This window comes from Malaclemys terrapin, chromosome 3 (genome assembly GCF_027887155.1).
Source record: "Malaclemys terrapin pileata isolate rMalTer1 chromosome 3, rMalTer1.hap1, whole genome shotgun sequence".
NCBI classification, from domain to species: domain Eukaryota; kingdom Metazoa; phylum Chordata; order Testudines; family Emydidae; genus Malaclemys; species Malaclemys terrapin.
In genome coordinates this window covers 204,465,089-204,486,205 of record NC_071507.1, presented here as the reverse complement: position 1 = coordinate 204,486,205, position 21,117 = coordinate 204,465,089, and positions in this window count along the sequence as shown.

The following is a 21,117-nucleotide window of genomic DNA, read 5'->3' as shown; positions in this document are numbered from 1 at the left end:
TGGTTCTCAGGCCCGGGCCTGTTTCCCTCTCTTGTGGCAATGAGTTCCACAGGTTTGGCCCACTCACGCGCCCCGCCACTGGTGGATGATTCTATCGTTCTGGTTTTGTACGTCAGGACAGAGCCCTGACCTGGCCTCTGTCTTACACAGAAGTGACATGCTGCTGAGAAGGTGGGCTCCTACGTTCTGTCCCAGCTGGGGTTGTTCAGGCCACCCGGCTCTCCCATGGAAACTTTACTTTTGTTCTTTCTTGGTTCCCTCCCTCCCCCAATCTAAAAATAAATGTCATTAGACAAGGTGCATGTTTTACTTTTGTGTATGGGACTATAACACAAACCTCCCCACCTGGCTACCTACACACACACACACACACACACACACACACACACCCCTCCCTCCAAGGTGAATAAACATTCACCTCTCTGTCACCACACAGATGATCTAGCAAATGTAATATATTAAATATTAACAGTGCCTACTTATGATGTCTCAGTGCCATCCTGTGGTTTACAGATGGGGAAGATGAGACATTTGAACATGTCCAACGTCACGCTGTGAATCAGTGGCCAAACCCAGAATAGAACCCCGGCGTCCTGCTTCCCAGAAGCCTGCGAGAACCCTTAGCTCACACCTTTCTAATTTCAGAGAGACTCGCCTGCCTGCTCACAGCCAGGTTTCAGCCTGCCCTTTCAGGCGGGGGCGAGGGGGAGGAAGCCTGGTTTTGTTTTACAGTAATGTGGTGCACAGATAATCAGCTGGTGATTTTCCACAGTATTCCTAGTGCGTTTACAGGCGCACTCTAATAAAAGTCTGTGTTGGAAGCGTTCCAGACGTTTGGAGAGAAGCAAAATAAACAAACAGAAAGCACCAGAGACCTGGCTTCTTCTTTGCTGCAATATGCCTCCCTTAAGGCCGATTCTCTGCTTGGGCTGAAGGCTGTTTGCAACTGACACCTCCCAGCACGCAATTCCACAGGGATATATCCAGGGAGGGTGGAAAACAAACCCAGTGATTGACAAAGCAACCTGTCACCCGTTTGTCCTGAGCTGAGCCATAAAGAACGGCAAGGCCAGTTCACCTCAGTTATCCCACATCAAACCAGGGGGAATCTGCATCAAAGTCAACAGTTTCAATCTAACATATATAAGATGAACTTCAGTTATGTTTGCAACCACAGCCAGCCAAGAAGCTGTCATATAACATTAAAGAGCTTCTAATGGTAACAACCACCCTTGGGGTCATCAGTTGGATTTGAGCCTGAGCACGCCAGCGCTCCAGCACAGACGTCTCCCCCATCAACTAACCTTGTCAGCAGGCGGCAGTAGGAGGCTGTTATCCGCGATGTGAACCAGTCATTAGACAGGAACAGGACACACACTTTACAAATGTGTGACATGATCACTACTGTGCCGCAAGTTACAAGGCACAGTAAATCACTAATTAGCAATAATTAATCAGCATCCAGACCATGACTGCTCCCCCGGCCTCGGCGTCAGTTTGCAGCAAGCCCCGTCCACTGCAGGATTCACAGGCATTATCTTTGAAAACTCATGGCAATCGGGGAGGTCACGGACAGTTGGAAAAAGGCAAATGTAGTGCCCATCTTTAAAAAAGGGAAGAAAGAGAACCTGGGGAACTACAGACCGGTCAGCCTCGCCTCAGTCCCTGGAAAAATAATGGAGCAGGTCCTCAAGGAATCCATTTGGAAGCACTTGGAGGAGAGGAAAGTGATCAGGAACAGTCAGCATGGATTCACTAAGGGCAAGTCATGCTTGACCAACCTGATTGCCTTCTATGATGAAATAAGTGGCTCTGTGAATATGGGGAAAGCAGTGGATGTGATATATCTTGACTTTAGCAAAGCTTTTGATATGGTCTCCCACAGTATTCTTGCCAGCAAGTTAAAGAAGTATGGATTGGCTGAATGGACTATAAGGTGGATAGAAAGCTGACTAGATCGTCGGGTTTAACAGGTAGTGATCAACAGCTCCATATCTAGTTGGCAGCCGTTATCAAGCGGAGTGCCGCAGGGGTCGGTCCTGGGGCCGGTTTTGTTCAACGTCTTCATTAATGATCTGAGTGGTGGAATTAATTGCACCCTCAGCAAATTCACGGATGACACTAAGCTGGGGGGAGAGGTAGATACGCTGGAGGGTAGGGATAGGGTCCAGAGTGACCTAGACAAATTAGAGGATTGGACCAAAACGAATCTGATGAAGTTCAACAAGGACAAGTACCGAATCCTGCACTTAGGATGGAAGGATCCCATGCACTGCTACAGGCTGGGGACTGACTGGCTAAGTGGCAGTTCTGCAGAAAAGGACCTGGGGATTACAATGGACAAGAAGCTGGATATGAGTCAATAGTGTGCCCTTGTTGCCAAGAAGGCTAACGGCATATTGGGCTGCATTAGTAGGAACATTGCCAGCAGATTGAGGGAAGTGATTATTCCCCTCTATTTGGCACTGGTGAGGCCACATCTGGAGTATTGCGTCCAGTTTTGGGCCACCCACTACGGAAGGGATGTGGATAAATTGGAGACAGTCCAGTGGAGGGCAACGAAAATGATTAGGGGGCTGGAGCACATGACTTACGAGGAAAGGCTGAGGGAACTGGGATTGTTTAGTCCGTAGAAGAGATGAGAGAGGGGCAGCATTTGATAGCAGCCTTCAACTACCTGAAGGGGGATTCCAAAGAGGATGGAGCTCGGCTGTTCTCAGTGGTGGCAGATGACAGAACAAGAAGCAATGGTCTCAAGTTGCAGTGCGGGAGGTCTAGGTTGGATATTAGGAAACACTGTTTCACTAGTCTCAGAGGGGTAGCCGTGTTAGTCTGGATCTGTAAAAAGCAGCAAAGAGTCCTGTGGCACCTATAAGACTAACAGATGTATTAGAGCATAAGCTTTCGTGGGTGAATACATGCGTCTGACGAAGTGGGCATTCACCCACGAAAGCTTATTCTCCAATACATCTGTTAGTCTTAAAGGTGCCACAGGACTCTCTGTTACTATTTCACTAGGAGGGTGGTGAAGCACTGGAATGGGTTCCCTAGGGAGGTGGTGGAATCTCCTTCCTTGGAGGTTTTTAAGGCCCGGCTTGACAAAGCCCTGGCTGGGATGATTTAGTTGGGGCTGGTCCTGCTTTGAGCAGGGGGTTGGACTAGAACCTCCTGAGGTCCCTTCCAACCCTGAGATTCTATGATTCTATGGGGCTGGAGCAGCTGCCAGCCCTGGCAGCTCTGTTTGTCACCCCTCCTCCTCCGGGGTATTTTTAGTAAAAGTCAGGGACAGGTCGTGGGCTTCCATAAATTTTTGTTTATTGCCTGCAACAGCGGTTAGTGTGAAATCCCTACTTCTTTATTGTTTTGCCTTTATGGTCCCTACTTCTCTATTGTTTACCCGTAGGGTTTCTGTCTGGTTCTTTGATTGGTTCTGCCTGTTGCATAACTAATTTTGCAAGATTTAAATCAACTAAGGTGGTGGGGTCGGATTGGTTAAAGAATTGTTTCAGGATGGGCTAGGATTGGTTAAAAACCCACTGTTTGGTAGCACTTTCGTTTAAAATGACTGATTAAGGTACAGCTAAGCAGGACTCAAGTTTCACTGTATAAACTGGGCTCCAAAAGGAAGTTCTTTGGGAACCAACTCCAGGACACAGCCCCAAGATCAGAGCGGCCAGACCTCAACACCCTGCCAACCACACCGTGCAAAAGCCGGCGTCCCCAGACGAGCTGATCCTGACTGGCCACCAGGAAAAGTTCATCTGCCTTATGGGGAGTGGGGAGCATTGCATGCGTAGCGTGCGCATTCTGTGTTGGAAATTGTTAATAAATCGATGTTATGGCTATTACTGTGTAAGGCTCTTTCACTGGTAAAAGGCCCCACAAACCCACCGAAGATCACGCTCTGAGCCCTAGGACCTGGGAAAAGGTGGGGGTGCCTAGATTCACCAGCAGGGTAAAGGTGGGGTGCCTTAGAGTGTGTGGGGAACCGTGTGACCCTGGCACAGCGCTAAGTGGACAGAGCCGTCAGCCAGCATGGGGGCTATTGTTACGAATCACGGTTTGACCCTCCTGTGATCGATGGAATTATCCGCGACCAGCGTCTGATGGTGCTGACGGCCCCACGGCTGGGGTGGGAACCAGCAAGGGATGTCATGGGCTCGTCCAAGCTGGAGCTTTGCAAAAACACCCCCCACTGCCTGTGCTCTGCCTCCGTCGCTGTGCTGCTGACGAGCTGGGAGCTGGGAGCAGGCGGCTGGCGCTACATGTGCATCACGGTGATGCGAGAGCGCAGCTTTTCAGGAGCGGTGCCATTAACAGTGGGGGGAAAGAAATGTTTTCGGTGGAAACTCTGATCCCCTGGAGACAGCTGCTGACAAGGTCTGACTCCTGCACGGTGAATAATCGACAGTGGCTTTGAAGCTACCCACCCCATGCTGCAGATCCTCCCCTCCCCCTGTTCTTTCCTGACAGGCCTGTGCCACCTCAGAGAGCTGCGAAGAAACCAATCAAGCTGCCAATCATGCCTGCCTTTGCCTGCAATCCCAGGCCCCATTTGCACGAGGCACCGATTTGCCTGTGTCACTCGCAGCTGGAATACTGATCTATTTCCATCTCCTCCTCCACGCCCTGTGCTGACGGTCCAGATCCTCGGCTGGTGGGGTAAACCAGCGCTGCGGGAGTTCTGCTGGTGGAGAAGGTGCCCCAAACTTTCTGACGGGAGCTCGCCAGCGCCGGAGCGCGGCTGAACTTTGCGAAGACCAGCCGGCGTGTCCTTTAAATACCAGGCTCCTTGCAGGCAGGCAGGCGTGGATGGGGAAACGTTGCAGACTCCATCTGCGACAGCCAAGGAGCCGCTGACATTTGCTGTCGTGGCTTCCAGGGGGCTGCACGCAGAGAGAGTTACAGAGCCAAGGGAGCAGGATGTGAAGCAGGTGTGATCCAGTGAACGGGGCCGAGCACAGGGAGTCGGGAGAGCTGGGTCCATTCATCAGCTTTGACTTCCTGTATGGCCAGTGGCAAGCCCGTCTCCGTCTCAGTTTCCCCATCTAATGGTGATGCTGGGTGCCAAGTGCTTTGAGATCTGGTGCATGTTGCTGCTGCCAGTCAGAGGTTGGACTCCAGCTGCTGTCTCTCGGTTTCCGTGCCGGGGGCTCTGGAGCCCGAATGGAAAGGAAGATATTTATTTTGAATAATCGCTCTTGCAAGGAGCGACATGAATGAGGCTCCAAAAGGAACTCCGCTCAGTTCTCCTGGCCAGAGGAGAATCGCCGCCCTGTGACGTGTAAACACAGGTCGGGAGCCAGAGCGGGTTGGACAGGGGCAGGGGAAGAGAGCCCTAGGCAGTGTCAGACTGGATCGCGATAGTAGCATGACCAGATGCCCCAATATTAGGGGCTTTGTCTTATACACGCAACTATTCCCCCCCGGGAAAAAAAGTGGCCCAATTTTTCACACTTGCTATCTGGTCACCCTACCCTATGCTAGGAGGGCTGCCAGCCTCTGGGGAGGAACAGGGCATTTATCACAGACAGCAGGGCAGGAGAACCTCACACTGTCCCTCTCCAGAGCTGCCTTTCATCTCAAGGGATTCCAGATGCCTTGCAAGCTACACAGCTACAGCCCCACAGAAATGCAGCCACCTCTGGGGAGGAGGGCAGCAGCGAATCAGCATGCACCTCCACACAAAACAGGGAGGGCAGTGTCATGGGGCAATTTCAATGAGGGGGACTCAGGGCCCGTGGAGGATCCAGCAAACACTCAGTCTGTGCCTCCTGAGCCTCCTGGCTGGGACAGACAATAACCGATGGGGGGCTCTGACCCTCTGGGCCAGGCAGAGCAAACAATCAGTCTATGGCTGTAGCCCCCAATAGCCACAACTAGTGGCAAGTGCGGGGTGTGGGGTAGGGGAACCCGGGCCCACCCTACTCTGCTGGGTTCCAACCCAGGGCCCTATGAAGCCGGGAAATTCCCAGTTAAGGGTTCAAGCATCAGCTTCTAATACATTCCCTGGGTCACTTCCTACCGCAAGGCTCATCTCAGGCATCTCCTCGGCCTCCATAGTCCGGACCCATGGTTCCCACCATCTGGAGAGTTGCAGCACGTCACCGGGGAGCCGGCAGCACACGTCCTTCCTCCTCGTCAGCCAGCACAGACTGAGCCGGGCTGCCTCCTTTTATCTGTCCCTTCCATCTGGCACAGGTGGAGCAGGGGCAACAGGGCGTGGTCTCCTGGGCCTGCAGTGATTGGTCAGGCCCCGTGGGCCCAGTGCGGGGTTGGTCACGGGGAGGTCTGTGGACATGGGCCCCAAAGAAGGTGACGGGACTTTTAAAAGGGGAACAGATGGAACCTTGAATTGAATCCTCAGTGTTAAAATCTCAGGCTTCTAGGTGACTTGGCTGACTCTAGATACTGGACCTGACCCTGCAGACTTTCCTCCCAGACTAAGGTACATCTACACAGCCGCTGGCCACAGCCAGCATGGGTAGACAGAGGTAGTCTGCTCAGTTGAGCAGGCTTCAAAAGAGCAGCCTGGAGGTGGTGGCTGACGCTAGCCACCTCCATACGTGCATACCCTAGGTGCAAAATTAAACCAGAGTGGTACCGTTTGGCACAGACATTGTACTGGTGCAACAGACTGTGCTCGGTGCAGGGCCCCGTGCTTTCCCGGCCTCTGAGAAGCAACAGGAGATGTTCATCACTCCCATGTCCCTCACCCACCGCAGTCATGTCTGTGTTATTCCTATGGCAACATAAACAAGCATCAGAAATGCCTCCAGGAATCAAACGATCCTAATGAATTATTATTTTCTTTGCTGTTACAGTAATGTGCTGTGAAGCCCAGACAAGAAACTTCACAGCACCAGAGAGCTAGCCTCCTGGCTGCCTCTTCAGACTCTCTCGTTAGCGAGTGTGGGTATGTTGGGTGGGGGGAGGATGGTGTTGTGATTTTCTTTGTACAAATTATCTCCCAGCGGAAGCCGGCTCCACTGAGTCCAGGTGAAACGGATGCACTTGCTGTTGCCAATCTTCCCAAGCAGGGGGCGCAGTTTTTCCTCTTCAAGATTATTAGGATCAAAGCAAAAAGGTCCCAGTTACGGCTCACACCAGTCAGCTTCATTTTATTATGTGGGGCCTGTGGTCTGCCACTGCGGAGGGAGAAAAAGCTTCCATTGCCCCGTACGGCACCCACCCTTACATTGTCTCACCATGACAGCAGTGGCATGAAATCAAACCCAAACACTCCTCGTCTTGTGTACATGCAGTGAAAAGACGCCTTGCTGGTTGCTGCCCCAAGCGAAGTAGGATGTGACTAGATCAAAGCTTGGATGACAGACTTTTGAGGAGTTGCAACTTGCTATCTAGATTGCTCGGGGAGGGTAGCAAGGTGCACCCCCCAATCTTCTCATTGTGCACTCCTCCGCCACGTGTTCGACCATCTGCGTTGCTGCCCCGCAGTCGCACTAGGAAGATCGCACTAAGCCAAATCTCGGCGTTGCGGCAGTCAGCAGCCTTCTCTAGTCTACTGCAGAATCTGCATCCCAGGTTACAAACAGGTGGATGTAAGTGAGGGCTTCTGAAATTCATCAGCATGCCTGTCTCTGCATCCCAGAGCTGCTGTCCCTCTCTGAGGACATAGCTGTCAGCCCTGGTATGCTGTCGATCGTCTGAGACTGGCACCAAGCCAGCAGCACTGGACATGAATGCATGAACAGCTGCCGCAAAGGGGTGCTGCAAAGTCATTTGTGGCAACAACTCAGTGGGAGCTGCAGGTGTAGTTGTTTTCTTCTGGAGGCAGGCGAGTCTTCTCGTAGATCTTGCTTGCTTGGAACCACTGTCCACCTTGTGTGCAGCAGGTGGTTTTAATCAGCCATAGCCCTCCATGGTGGTTTAAGTGAACGGCATCTTGTTAATGTTTTGGAGGACACGTCTACTGCCTTTGTGCCGTACACCCCCTTAGCAGTGTAAACCAAAACAAAAGCAGACAAAATGTGGAGCGGTGGCTGGCGTTCAAACGACAAACCCTAGGAAGGGGTGTTGGTTCTTCAGTGGGTGGCGCTCTTCTCTTGGAGTCAGTTCTGGGTGAATACCCCAGCCTGGCGCCAGGGGCACAATGTCATTGGAAGGGCTGTCTGCACTGGATGGAAAACGTGTCTACTTTGCGCTCATTAAAGGGCTGGTGGCATTTTCTGCAGGAGTAGAGGTGAACCATTCTGTGGAGTTTAATAGAGATCTGGAGATAGAGTTTTATAAGATGGTTCAAAATACCCCATAGACAGGATCTCATTCCCTTAAGAACAGAGCAGGTTTTTAAAGTGGTTTCCTCCATAGAACTTTATTAAATTCCACAGCACTTTCCCATAAATCTTGGCAAATTCCAAGACAGAATAATTATATTCTGCCTCTCTATGTACCTCTGTGAATATAGAATTTACATCGGGGGGAGGGATAGCTCAGTGGTTTGAGCATTGGCCCACTAATCCTAGGATTGTGAGTTCAATCTTTGAGGGGGGCCGTTTAGGGATCTGGGGCAAAAATCTGTCAGGGGATTGATTGGTCCTGTTTTAAGCAGGGGGTTGGACTAGATGACCTCCTGAGGTCCCTTCCAACCCTGATATTCTATGATCATTTCCTGTCTGAAACCATCATGCCACGGTGCTGTCTACTGTTAAACAGCTGCCTCTGTTCCACTCAAGAAGTGTCCGTGTTTAAGTTGTGGGTAAGGTGATTCCTAATCCATGGATCTCAGTGAAGCTGCTTACAATGGGAAGTGCAATGCATGGCGGTGAGTGTTTGCAGGATCTGGGCCTTGGCTTGTAAAGGAAAAAATCTGCTAGATAGATGTAAGATAGTTATGGCATGGGCCAGCAGATGCCGATGTTACATATCCTTGCAAGCTCTTGAGCATTCAAACAATGTACAGTCTTTGCTGACATCTGGACTGTTGTTGGTTTTGTGAAGCAGATTCTGGTTGGGGAGATGTTGCATGAGAGTTTGCTATTTGCCTCAGTCTCTCTAACTAAAGCCAACTCTTGGGGCAGAGTTGCTTCCTGGGAACCAGGCACTGGTGTCTGGCCTGCGATTGCTGACAGAGGGGATTGCCTGCAGGCTGTTTGTATCACCTCTGTTGAAGGTCTGGTGCATATAGTGCCGATAAACAAGGTTCACTAAGAAAATACCCTAAGTTGGCATCACTGATTTCTCCTCCAATGGGAAACTGGCCTCCAAGGCCCCCAAATCAATTTGGCAACAGGGTGACAATATTACACTACATAATTCTGTACTGCTGGCACGACACGATAACAAAGTTCAACATTAAAAGTACATGATCAAGGTTGCAAAGCAAAGTGTTCAACATTTAAGAAATGCCAGAATTAAGGGTGACCGGGAAACCTTAATTCTGCCCCCTTGGCTGTATGAATTACGAGTCAGTCTCTAATTATATGGTCATGCATAACGTTTGTCCGCAGGACTCCTGGCTCATTCCACAAACAGACCCGTCTGTAAGCAAATGTAAGGACAGGTGGGGGCCCCTTGGCAAAGGCATCCTGGGAGTTAGAGCGGCATGTCACCATTTAAAGGGACAGTGTCAGGAGTCTGTGAAAATTACATTAAAATATTATAATCTGTCAGGGGACTGTCACCCAGCTCGTAAATATCCATTAAGCGTAACTAAGACGCCATTGTGTTGGCTGAGGTTTAATTTGAGTTTCTATGCGTAACAAAGAGCCCCACGGAAGAACGGAAGAAAGAATGGCCAAAAACATAACAGGGTTCAAAAAAGAACTAGATAAGTTCATGGAGGATAGGTCCATCAGTGGCTATTAGCCAGGATGGGCAGGGATGGTGTCCCTAGCCTCTGTTTGCCTGAAGCTGGGAGTGGGTGACAGGGGATGGATCACTCAATAATTCCCTTGTTCTGTTAATTACCTCTGAAGCACCTGGCATTGGCCACTTTCAGAAGACAGGATACTGGCTAGATCGACCATTGGTCTGACCCAGTATGGCCGTTCTTATGTTCTTATGGAAAAGGTGGAAGTTTGAAATGTCGCATTGTTCATTTCTTTAATACATTTGGTCCATTCTTGGCGGTGCAATCAGACACCAGACGGCCTGACAAGCCAGGGTATCTCTGCATCTGAGCAACGTCGGACTGCAAGCGCTACATGGGTTTATTTAAAGCCCAACAATGTTTTTGTGGCGGCTACCGTCGGTCTGAGTTTGTACCCAATAAACCAGGTCCCCCGTAAAGCTCTGTTTGGAAATAAAACCCCGACAGTGTGGAAATCGGCTTCAACCCCCGCGTGCGGCAGGTCACGAAGTTCGGACACAGCGTCTGCCTCCTGCGCTGGGGAAGGATTAAACAACAACCGTGCATAATAAAGCCACGCTCAGTCCCAATAACATTTCTGGCCTCAGATGTTGTTATTCTACTTGGCAATATATTTCCCTGCCAGGCTCAGTGCGTGATGGACCTAGTACCCTTTGATGGTGCACTGCAGGATGCCGAGGACGCCCACATCGAAGATTGGGATTTTGGCAGTAAAGAGAGTAGACAGAAATCTATGCCCTAAATTCGCTGGGAGGACTGTAATGACGAAGGCTGATGGCATAACAGGAGAGACCAGCTGGGAATCTCATTCCATTGAAAACAGAATGATCTAGGGTTGGTAACAGCATCACAGGAATATACTGACCAGCGCTGCCCATGGCTACACTTCCAGGCTCCAGCATTTCTGCTGGAAACAACAGGTTGAGTCTAAAACGAGTGACATACGCTGCCGAGTTTTAAGGATAGTAAACTTCTGCGCCACCTTCCATCTCAAAGACTCCCCAGTGCTTCGCGAGCTGTCCTGGGCCTACTGAAATGCAGCCACCTCTGGGCTGAAATGCAGCAGCTGTTTGATGGCATCCAGCCACACCACGGAGGGATTTCAGACAGGAAGGGACGAGGAAGTCCTTATTCAACTGAAACCACAGGGGGAGTAGAATGTAATTACCCAGTGTCGAATTTAGCCAGGAGGCCAGAATTAACACCCCTCTGCGTACAAAGGGTGCCCCACAAGTGGGCCATGACCTCGGTTATACAACAGGCCACACCTGTAGCAACACAGCGCCCTGTGATGGTAGGATGGGGGATTAGCTCAGCACCTCTTAGCTCCATGCTGGGACACTGGAAACAGCAACGACTCAGAGGGAAAACTGACAGCTCCTGAGTCACCCACAGCCCGCTCTGCAGCACAGCACCGCCTTGCACCATAGCAGGGCAGTACGGACGGAGCGGGAACAGCACCATCGCTGAGTCACCAGCACCACTCCCTGCAATTAATAGGTTCCCAGTGGCAGTTCCCCATCCAAGCACAATCCCAGCCCGACCCTGTTTCCTCATGAGAGCTGACAGGATCATAGCACAGCTGCAGGCTCCAGAAACGCGGCAGCCCTAGCTGTGTCAGCTGACGGTTGTTTTGGTAATCGGCGGCCATGGAAAGAAAGACCTATTTCAGATAGGGTAGTATCAGCCCAGACAGCCTTCCTGCAATGGTGAGAGGGAAAGAGACGAGGTAAATGGCCCCGTTTGAATCAGCAGAGAAAGAGACAGCGAAGAGTCAGAAATCAGAGACAGCACTTATACCGGCTGCAATTACCAAGAGAAGTAGCGTTAACAATCAGAGCTTTAACTCCAGCACCTGCTCTGTGAGTCATAACATAATAGCGAACGCCTCGTCTGCAGAGGCCTGGGAGGTGGAGCAGTGAAAGAAACGCAGATGGGCATTATTACTGTTATTTGCATTTCAGTAGAACCGAACAGGTCTAATGGAGATCAGGGCCCCCCGGGCACAGAGACGGAGGGAGAGACAGCGCCTGTGCTGTAAGTGTGACCCACACACCTGCTGGGGGTGGTGTCCTGTCCCAGCTAGTGGCACCGAGACCACTTAAAGAGAGAGTTAAAATGAGTCTGCTGCAGCCGGTGGCTCTTAGCTTGTGTGGTAGCGGCTCCTGCACTGAGGTCCCCGGTTTGATCCTGCCGGCCGCCAACTGGGGTCAGTTGGTGTTACATAAGCAGAAGCTCGAGGGGTCCCTGTCTCTATTTCTCACATCAGTCAAAGAGACCCCAGTTTAGGGCTGTGTTTCACCAGAATAAGGCTTTCCTGAATCGGGACTGTAGAGTTTAAGGCCAGAAGGGATGTTCTTATCACCTAGTCTGACTTCCTCTGTATTGCAGGCCCCCAATACACACCCACTAAATCAAACCACCAATGGCTGGGGGACTTATCCAACATTACCCAGCAAGTCTGTGAGGAAAGCAGGAATTGAATCTGCTTCCCATAAATCCCATGCCGCTGCGTTAACCACAAGTCCTGCCCTCCTCTCCAGAACTGCTGCTGATCACATATTCAGTGCAACAAAACTCCCCTGTGAATTTAGCCCTTTCTTCTGTTCACCAACCTGTGCTGCTTTGTGGGAATGGCATTGTTATTTGTAAGTACTGTTGATATTTATCATCTGTACAGTTGTAATTCCCAGAGGCAGAAAGCCCTGCAATCAGAGATATCCGCGGACCATGTTTGCGAATCGCAGATGGATGCGGGTCCAAATTTTGTATCCGCGCAGGGCTCTGTGGAGGCAACCCCTTGGGATCTGGGTTGCATTGCAGGAGGTGCTGGACAGATACCCAGTCCTTGCTCCAAAGTGCTTACTCTCTATGAGGACAATGGTTTATGAAAACTAATCCTAGCCTATGGGCTGTTGGTGAACTCTCTGGCTGTACGCGGTGTGTGATTGGTCACTTATGTCACATGCGTTTGTTGCCATTCACTGTGTGGACAACAGAAACTTCTTAAAGAGGTCTAGATAATACTTAGTCCTGCCATGAGTGCAGGGGGTTGGACTAGATGACCTCTCGAGGTCCCTTCCAGTCCTACGTCTCTATAATGGGGAATAATATATCATACAAAATGAAGAATAGTTAATACCTTTGTCTGCATGTTAATCATCTAGCAGAAATCTAACAGGCCCCATTTGCCACTAGAGTTAAGGTCATTTGCATTTTAATGAAGATAATTAATAGTAATGATAATAATAAATTATTTTCATGTGGCACTTATCTGCTGGGATGTTTCACATCCCACAGTGCACTAAACCAGTCGGCGAGGCATTAAAATGTGATCTAAAGTATCGTAATGCCATGCTAACAGCCTTAGGAAGCTCAAAGTGACTTCAAGCCTCTCTTAAAAGTGGAAAGGAGGGTCACATTTCGTAGGGTTTTTTGGAAACTGGTGGGGGGCTTTTCTGTACCATCGTGCCTGTCTTGCCATTGCATGGCTGGCGCCTGGTGGGCGGGCCAGAGGGCACCAACGACCAGCTGTCACTGGGATAATGGCGGCTGGGAGAGGGGCTGGGTGAATGCTGTCAATGATGTTCCCAGGGATTCTGCAACACCCGCCTGCACAAAGAGCCCCACACCAAAATGCTCAAATACCAAACACATCCCTGCTGCCCCCGCAAAATATATGCACCCTCCCAATGGAAAGGAGCACATTCCCTAGTGAAGGGGCCCAATTCTCCTCTCACTCACCCTGCCGTGAATCAGGAGCAATTCCACTGAAGTCAGTGGTGAGAGAGAGAGTTCCAGTTAGTGAAAGGAGAAGGGCCCCAGACATCACATGAATCTGGCCTACACTCCCGCACACAGCCCCCTTTACTAGCATTTCCCCTGAACTCAATCCTGCTGCCTTGGTAACAACAAGCGAGACCAGCTGGGTAATCCAGACTCCAGGGGCTGGGGCAGGACATTCAGGGGAGAGGGCCCTCGATGTAAGAATCCGCTTCTTGTTGTGGCTCGACCAAGCGCAAGTCTGTTTATTTAGGCTTTAGCCAGGCATCTCGGTGACTGGGGGGAAGGATTTCAGTGTGACACGGCCGTACTGCAGTGTGATGTACTGTGGCACCGCTGGGACTCGGGCACAGCCGCTGCAGTGAAAACAACGCAACCCCGCTCACCGGCTCCTCAGCCTAGCTTCTTCAGCGGTGTGTGGGCATGGGCTGGCCTGTGTGTGCAGAGCGGACCGCACGGCCAGGAAGTGCTAATCCCACCGGCTGTCCCAGCACACTGGCTACCCGAGAACCTCTGGGGCTGTGCTCCAAAATGAGCTGAGCGCGGGCTGTGCAAACCGGCCTGGGGAACGTTGGAAAGGAGGAAGGCTGCATCTGTACATGGGCTCCATGCTGAGTCAAGCCCAAAGGCAGGGTGCTGGCAAATAGAGATCTGTGGGTTGACTATCATAGAATCACAGAATATCAGGGTTGGAAGGGACCTCAGGAGGTATCTAGTCCAACCCCCTGCTCAAAGCAGGACCAATCCCCAACTAAATCATCCCAGCCAGGGCTTTGTCAAGCCGGGCCTTAAAAACCTCTAAGGATGGAGATTCCACCACCTCCCTAGGTAACCCATTCCAGTGCTTCACCACCCTGCTAGTGAAATAGTGTTTCCTAAAATCCAACCTAGACCTCCCCCACTGCAACTTGAGACCATTGCTCCTTGTTCTGTCATCTGCCACCACTGAGAACAGCCGAGCTCCATCCTCTTTGGAACCCCGCTTCAGGTAGTTGAAGGCTGCTAGCAAATCCCCCCTCACTCTTCTCTTCTGCAGTCTATCTCTCTGTCCTGAGACACACCCATCTATCTATCCCTAATACTGCCCTTACTCTGGTAGAGCAGCGGCTAAAACAGGAGAGGTCTCTTTTTAGATAAAGAAACGATCCCACCAACAAAACTTAACAGACTTTAGGGGGGTGAGCTCCATTTTGTGTCCACCAGGGGAGGGGTTTGCAACCGCATGGAACCAGCCTGCATTTGAGCAGGCTGGGCCTGAGTGCCGGAAACTCCCTAGAAGTAGGCGGGGGGGGGGGGGGAGGGCACTGCTGCCCAGACCTTGGCCCCGCCCTCTGCTCTGCTTCGAGACCCCCCCCCCCCCCCCGCTTGGCCTCCTCCCGCCCACCATGAGGCCATGCCTACACTCCACCCCCACTCTGCCCCAGGGCCCGCTGCCACTCAGCCCCCTCCCCTGAGGTCCCCCCGCCTGCTGCTCGCGCCTCTTTGCTCCTCCCCCAAGAGGCCTCTCAAGGGACAAAGGGGCGCAAGCGGCCAGCGGGTGGGGCGACGTTGGAAGTGGTGGAGAAGCGTGAGAGGTGGGCGGGAGGGCGGGGGGGGGAAGGGGCAGGGACAGGAAGAGGAGCAGGTTGGGCGGGGCCACGGGGGGAAGAGCGGAACCCAGGAGTGGGGCCTCGGGGCAGAGTTGGGAGGGGCCGTGGCCTGGGCGCCTTTTCGGAGGTGGTGCTCCAAAGGCAGCAGGCCAGGGCGCACCTCCCTTTGGGGAGGTTTCTGCTCCCTAAATGGACTTAAAAAAAAAAGAGGAAGAACAAAGAGACTAACCCCTCAAGTCCTCTTTGCAGCCTCAACTTTCAGACCAGTAAACATCTGTGTGGAAAATCTGAGCAACTTTTGGAATTCACATCTGTGAATTCGATTGTGGGCTAGTGGGGGAAGGGACCGTGTCTTCCTGCATGTTTGTACAGCCCCTAGCACAACGTAGCTCAATCCAGACCAGGACCCCTGGGTGCTACCATTTATTTATCTGTAGTGTTAAGCTGGGGGAGGAGGGAGAAACCTCGCTGAAGATGGTGGGTGTAAGAGCCGCCTTTCGTTCAGGGTAAATGAGGGAGCAGTCGAATGCCCCTTGATTCAGAGATAGCTGAAACAGTAAAAGCCACCACTCGATACACAGGCCACACGCAAGGTCACCCAGGAGTCTGAATTCTGTGGGCTGAAGGAAAAGCCAAGGCCAGGGCTTGATTTGAGAGGAGCTACGCATGAACGAGAAGGAGCAGAAACACCAAAGCACATGGAGAAGGAGAAAAGGAGCCCAGGTAGTATGAGTCTGAGAAAAAAGCTGAGAGGGAGTTTTTGAGCAGAGTGCTAGCTGAAAGAGGCTTGGATTAGGAACAAAGAAACTGTCTCCTGCTGCTTGATTCCTCCTGTGTTCAGGGAAACAGGACTTTGTACATTCTTTGAAAATAAACCGGATTGCATCAGATACGTGACTCCATCACCAGTTTCTCCCCTGAATGGAAACAACCTGCAAGACCCTAAAACTGACTAACCACTGGGGTCGAACACAGATTACATATATTTTAACTTGGCAGCCAACCAAATGTGTTTGCAAAAACACATCATGGCCCTCTGGATCATAGCAAACCAAACTGGCTGTTTTAATTTGTGAAGCCAGTCCCAAATCAGGTTTTATTTCTTCCCAGTTAACTAACGCCCATCAAAGTCAACAGGAATCTTTTCACTGACTTCACTAGGGTTTAGAACAGGCCCCAGATGAATTTGCCTCTGTCATCTTTCTCAGCATGACCCCAAAATGCGCCGGATTGCAAGGTAATGATCTTTTAAAGGGAGTCCGTTTTTCCATAACAAGGATGTTCTAAATGTCATGTGGATTTCCAATCAGCTGCTCGTACCAGTCTTGCTGTCAGCAAGTGACTTATTGGGTTAGTGCAAACAGGCTCTGCTCACTGAATCAGACACCAAATACAAGCATTTCATGGAATCATAGAAGATTAGGGTTGGAAGAGACCTCAGGGGGTCATTTAGTCCAACCCCCTGCTCAAAGCAGAACCCAGCCAGGGCTTTGTCAAGCCGGGCCTTAAAAACCGCTAAGGAAGGAGATTCCACCACCTCCCTAGGGAACCCATTCCAGTGCTTCACCACCCTCCTAGTGAAATAGTGTTTCCTAATATCCAACCTAGACCTCCCCCACTGCAACTTGAGACCATTGCTCCTTGTTCTGTAATCTGCCACCACTGAGAACAGCCGAGCTCCATCCACTTTGGGACCCCCCTTCAGGTCGTTGAAGGCTGCTATCAAATCCCGTCTCATTCTTCTCTTCTGCAGACCAAATAAGCCCAGTTCCCTCCTCCTCTCCTCAGAAGTCATGTGCCCCAGGCCCCTAATAATTTTTGTTGCCCTCCACTGGACTCTCTCCAATTTGTACCTCCCAGGCTGGAGACAAACCTGCTGTCTGTTCAGTGTGTTGGCGGATATCCTTCTGGTAATTAACAGTAATAGGATATGTCCACCACATCTGAGGAAATCACCCGCAGCATTACAATTATGGCAAACAGAATCCTAATCAAGGCGTTTCATGTGGAGGAGCCATCTCAGCATGAGCTGAGAGCGATACAGGATTTTATACTGCGGGGCTTCCATGTAAGCCAAGGCAGCTGCGAACAAACGAATCGATTTAAGGATGGAGCTCTGCATCACAGCTGAGCTGTGGCATTCAAAGGGCCTCATTCTTATCTGCCTTTTAGCTTGGCCAGTCCAATGTGGGTGTTACATGGTGCCATTGGTGCGAGCGGAGAACTCGGATCCAGTCGTGCTTTACATCCAATTGGCGCCGGGGTAAATGACAACACCAGGCATGGGGCAGTGTAGACTCAGGCCCTGTTTAATGATACATGGGCACTAGAGAACAGAGCTGAGCTTGCGTGTCTCCCATCGTGTAAGTATGACCTGCATTCTTTGTTCCCAGATGTATACATTTACATGTAGCCATATTAAAATGCATATTGTTTGCTCGCTTGTGCGCAGTTAACTAAGCGATCTAGTTCAGGATTAAACAAAGACTGTGAATGGCTATCCAACTACAGAAACAGTTTCTCCTCCCTTGGTGTTCACACTTCAACTGCTAGCAGAGCACCTCACCCTCCCTGGTTGAACTAACCTCGTTATCTCCACACTGATTTATACCTGCCTCTGGAGATTTCCATTACTTGCATCTGAAGAAATGAGGTTCTTACCCACGAAAGCTTATGCTCCCAATACTTCTGTTAGTCTCAAAGGTGCCACAGGACCCTCTGTTGCTTTTTAAGCGATCTAGCTCACTCTGAATCAGTGCCCTGTCCTCTTCTTTACTTACCACCCCTCCAAGTTTTGGGTCGTCTGCAAACTTCATCAGTGGTGATTTTATGTTTTCTTCCACATCATTGATAAAGATGTTAAATAGCACAGGGCCAAAAGACTGTTCCCTGCAGGACCCCACTGGAAGCAGACCTGCTTGATGGCAATTCCCCTATCAGTTAGTCAGTTTTGAATGCATTTAATGTGTGCCATATTAATTGAATATCATTCTAGGTTTTTAAATTAGTGTTGTGCAGTACCACATTAAACACCTTACTGAAGTCTCAGTATATTATATCAATTCAACACTATTACTATTCAACCAACCTTGTAATCTCATAAAAGAAAGACAAAGTTATTTTGACAGGATCTATTTTCCATAAACCCATGTTGATTTGCAGTAATTACATTACCTCCTTTAGTTCTTTATTAATCGAGTCCCATATCAGCTGCTCCATTATTTTGTCTGGGAGTGATGTCAGGCTGACTAAAAATTGGCACAACATTAGCTTTCTTCCAGTCTTCTGGAACTTCCCCAGTGCTGCAAGACTTATTGAAAAATCAACATTAATAGTCCAGTGAGCTCCCCAGCCAGCTCTTTAAAAATTCTTGGATTCAAGTTATCTGGAACTGTTGATTTTAAAATGTCTAACTTTAGTAGCTACTGTTTAACCATCTCCAGATATACTAGTGGAATAGAAAGAGTTGTTACCAATCACCATATGACAAGACTGCATTATGTGTTTTTTCCCCCAGATAGAAAACAAATATTTAATGAACAGTTTTGCCTAATCTGCATTATTATTGATAATCCTATCATTTCCATCTAGTAGTGGACCAGTACCTTTGTCAGCATTCTTTTTGTCTCATATATTTTAAATACTCCTTTTTATTGTCCTTAACTCTGCTGTCCATAAAGTTCTCCTTGTGTCATTTTGCTTCCCTTATCAACTTCCTACAATTCCTAGCTTCTGATTTATATTAATTACTATCAACTTTCCCTGTCTTCCATTTGTTATATTATATATCTAATTTTTTTTTTTACAGCTGCCTTCACTTCTCCTCTAAACAGGTTGGTTTTTTAACCAGTACAGATTTCTTCCTCAGTTATGGGATTGTGGTGTTTTTGGCATCTAGGAAGGTGTTCTTAAATATTCCCAGTTATCATTCACATTTTTTTCTGATTAAGTTGTTCCTCCTAACTGATTTGGCTAAATTATTTTCACTTTTATAAAACTGGCTGAATAAAGCACCAGGTATATATATTACTGGTCTGGACTTTATTCCGCTTGCACATTATAAATGTGATCAAATCATGATCACTTGTACCTAAGCTACCAGTAACTTTTAGTTCTGTGATCAGTGCCTCTTTATCTGTTAGGATAAGGTCTAATATAGAATTCCCCCATTTGACTGCAACATTTTTTGAGTTAGGAAATTGTCATCTATATGGGTAGAAATTGCAAGGATATTTTAGTACTGGCAACATGAAATCTACGGCATCTGTCGCTCAGACTGAAGTCCCCCTTGATCATGCAGGCTTTATTCCCTGTACATTATAGACAGGTGAATAAGGAGCTTATCTTTCTGTTCACTAGTGTAGCAGAAACCAGTATCCCATCTTGTGCTTTAGCTGATAGGACATTGATCCATAAGTATTCAAGCACTTATTAACCATGCCATATTCATCACTATTAGTGACATATGCACCATCATTGCTGACTCCTAGGAATCCCAAAATCACAGAGAGACTTTGCATCTGAGCATCTCTTACCCCCTTTGTCACTCATTATCTTATCGACCGTGCTTAGCAAAATCTTGCTTCCCAATTTGTAATCAAGACATTTGGCTGGCTCAGTTGTGTTCACAAGATGTGTAATCACTTAAGCAGAGCATGTGCTGTGTTCTTTCAATAAATAAAATAAAAGACTGTTTAATTGTCCTCAGAAGCTAGTAGATTGTGTTAGAAAGTCGGAAGGGGGGGGAGAGGGGCCCTAGGCCCAGCGATTTCTTTGTGAATTTTCCTCTTTTAGTCTAAGATTCCAGATAGCAGTGCCTTCTTACACAGGCACCGACTTTCCAAAGTGCCGGGAGTGAGCTCGATCCCCGGCTCTGCCCCAGGCCACAACCCCACTCCACCCCTTCCCCCAAGGCCCCTGCCACTTCCTACCCAGTTCTGCCCCCTCCCCCGAGCGCATGCTACATCCCTGCTCCTCCCCCTCCCTCCCAGCCTCCTGCACGCCGCGAAACAGCTGACTGCAGTGGGTGGGAGGCACTGGGAGGCGCTGATCGGCAGGGGCCGGCGGCGGGCAGGAGGCGCTGGGGGAATGTGCTGATAGGGGTGCTGCCGGTGGGTGCTCAGTGCCCACCATTTTTCCCCCCTGGGTGCTCCAGCCCTGAATAGATAGATAGATCGATCTTCCTCTGAAGTGTCAGGTTTCCCCTGCCCGCGTTCAGATTCTGGGATAAGCAGCATCCTTGCAGAGATGACATATATTGCCCCGCTGCTCCAGAACGAGGGCTGGTGTAATGACACCCCATGTTGGGTGTATGTGGGGGTTATTTTAGCCTCATGCTGCAGCAGCACCTAGGCAGCCCTATGAGGTCAGGACCCCATTGTCGCAGGCCCTATAAGCCCCAAAGAGCATATCCCACATCTGCTATTGCACAATTTCTTGCACATGCCTCTGAAGCAGCTGGTGTTGGCCAGCATCAGAGATGCACTTCGGCCTGGGGTCCTGAGGTACCAGTGGCCATGAGGAACCGTGCAATAAAGCAGCCGTCTCAGCGCCCGGCCGCCGGGCCGTGGCCGAGTGTTTGGCGGGCCCCACAGCAGAGGTGTGGAAAGGAGGGGTTTGAAGGTGAACGGCGCAGTGGCAGGATGTGGCTGGGAAGCTCCGCCGGTGCACAAGAGAGTCCGTTGTCATGTGGGGGGAGCCCCCGGAGCTGGAGGAGGAGATCTCCGAGTTAGCAGTGCCACGCCGGAGCACTGAGTCACAGAACCAGCCCTCTCAGCGTGGTGCATCCAAGCTCTGCAGCACCTCCCCCACCCCCATTCCCCGGGGGAGAGCAGCCGGCCTGAGGCGGCACGGCCTGCCGCTTCCCACACGGTTTCATCTCTGTCACCATGGTCCAGAGACACAGGAACGCCG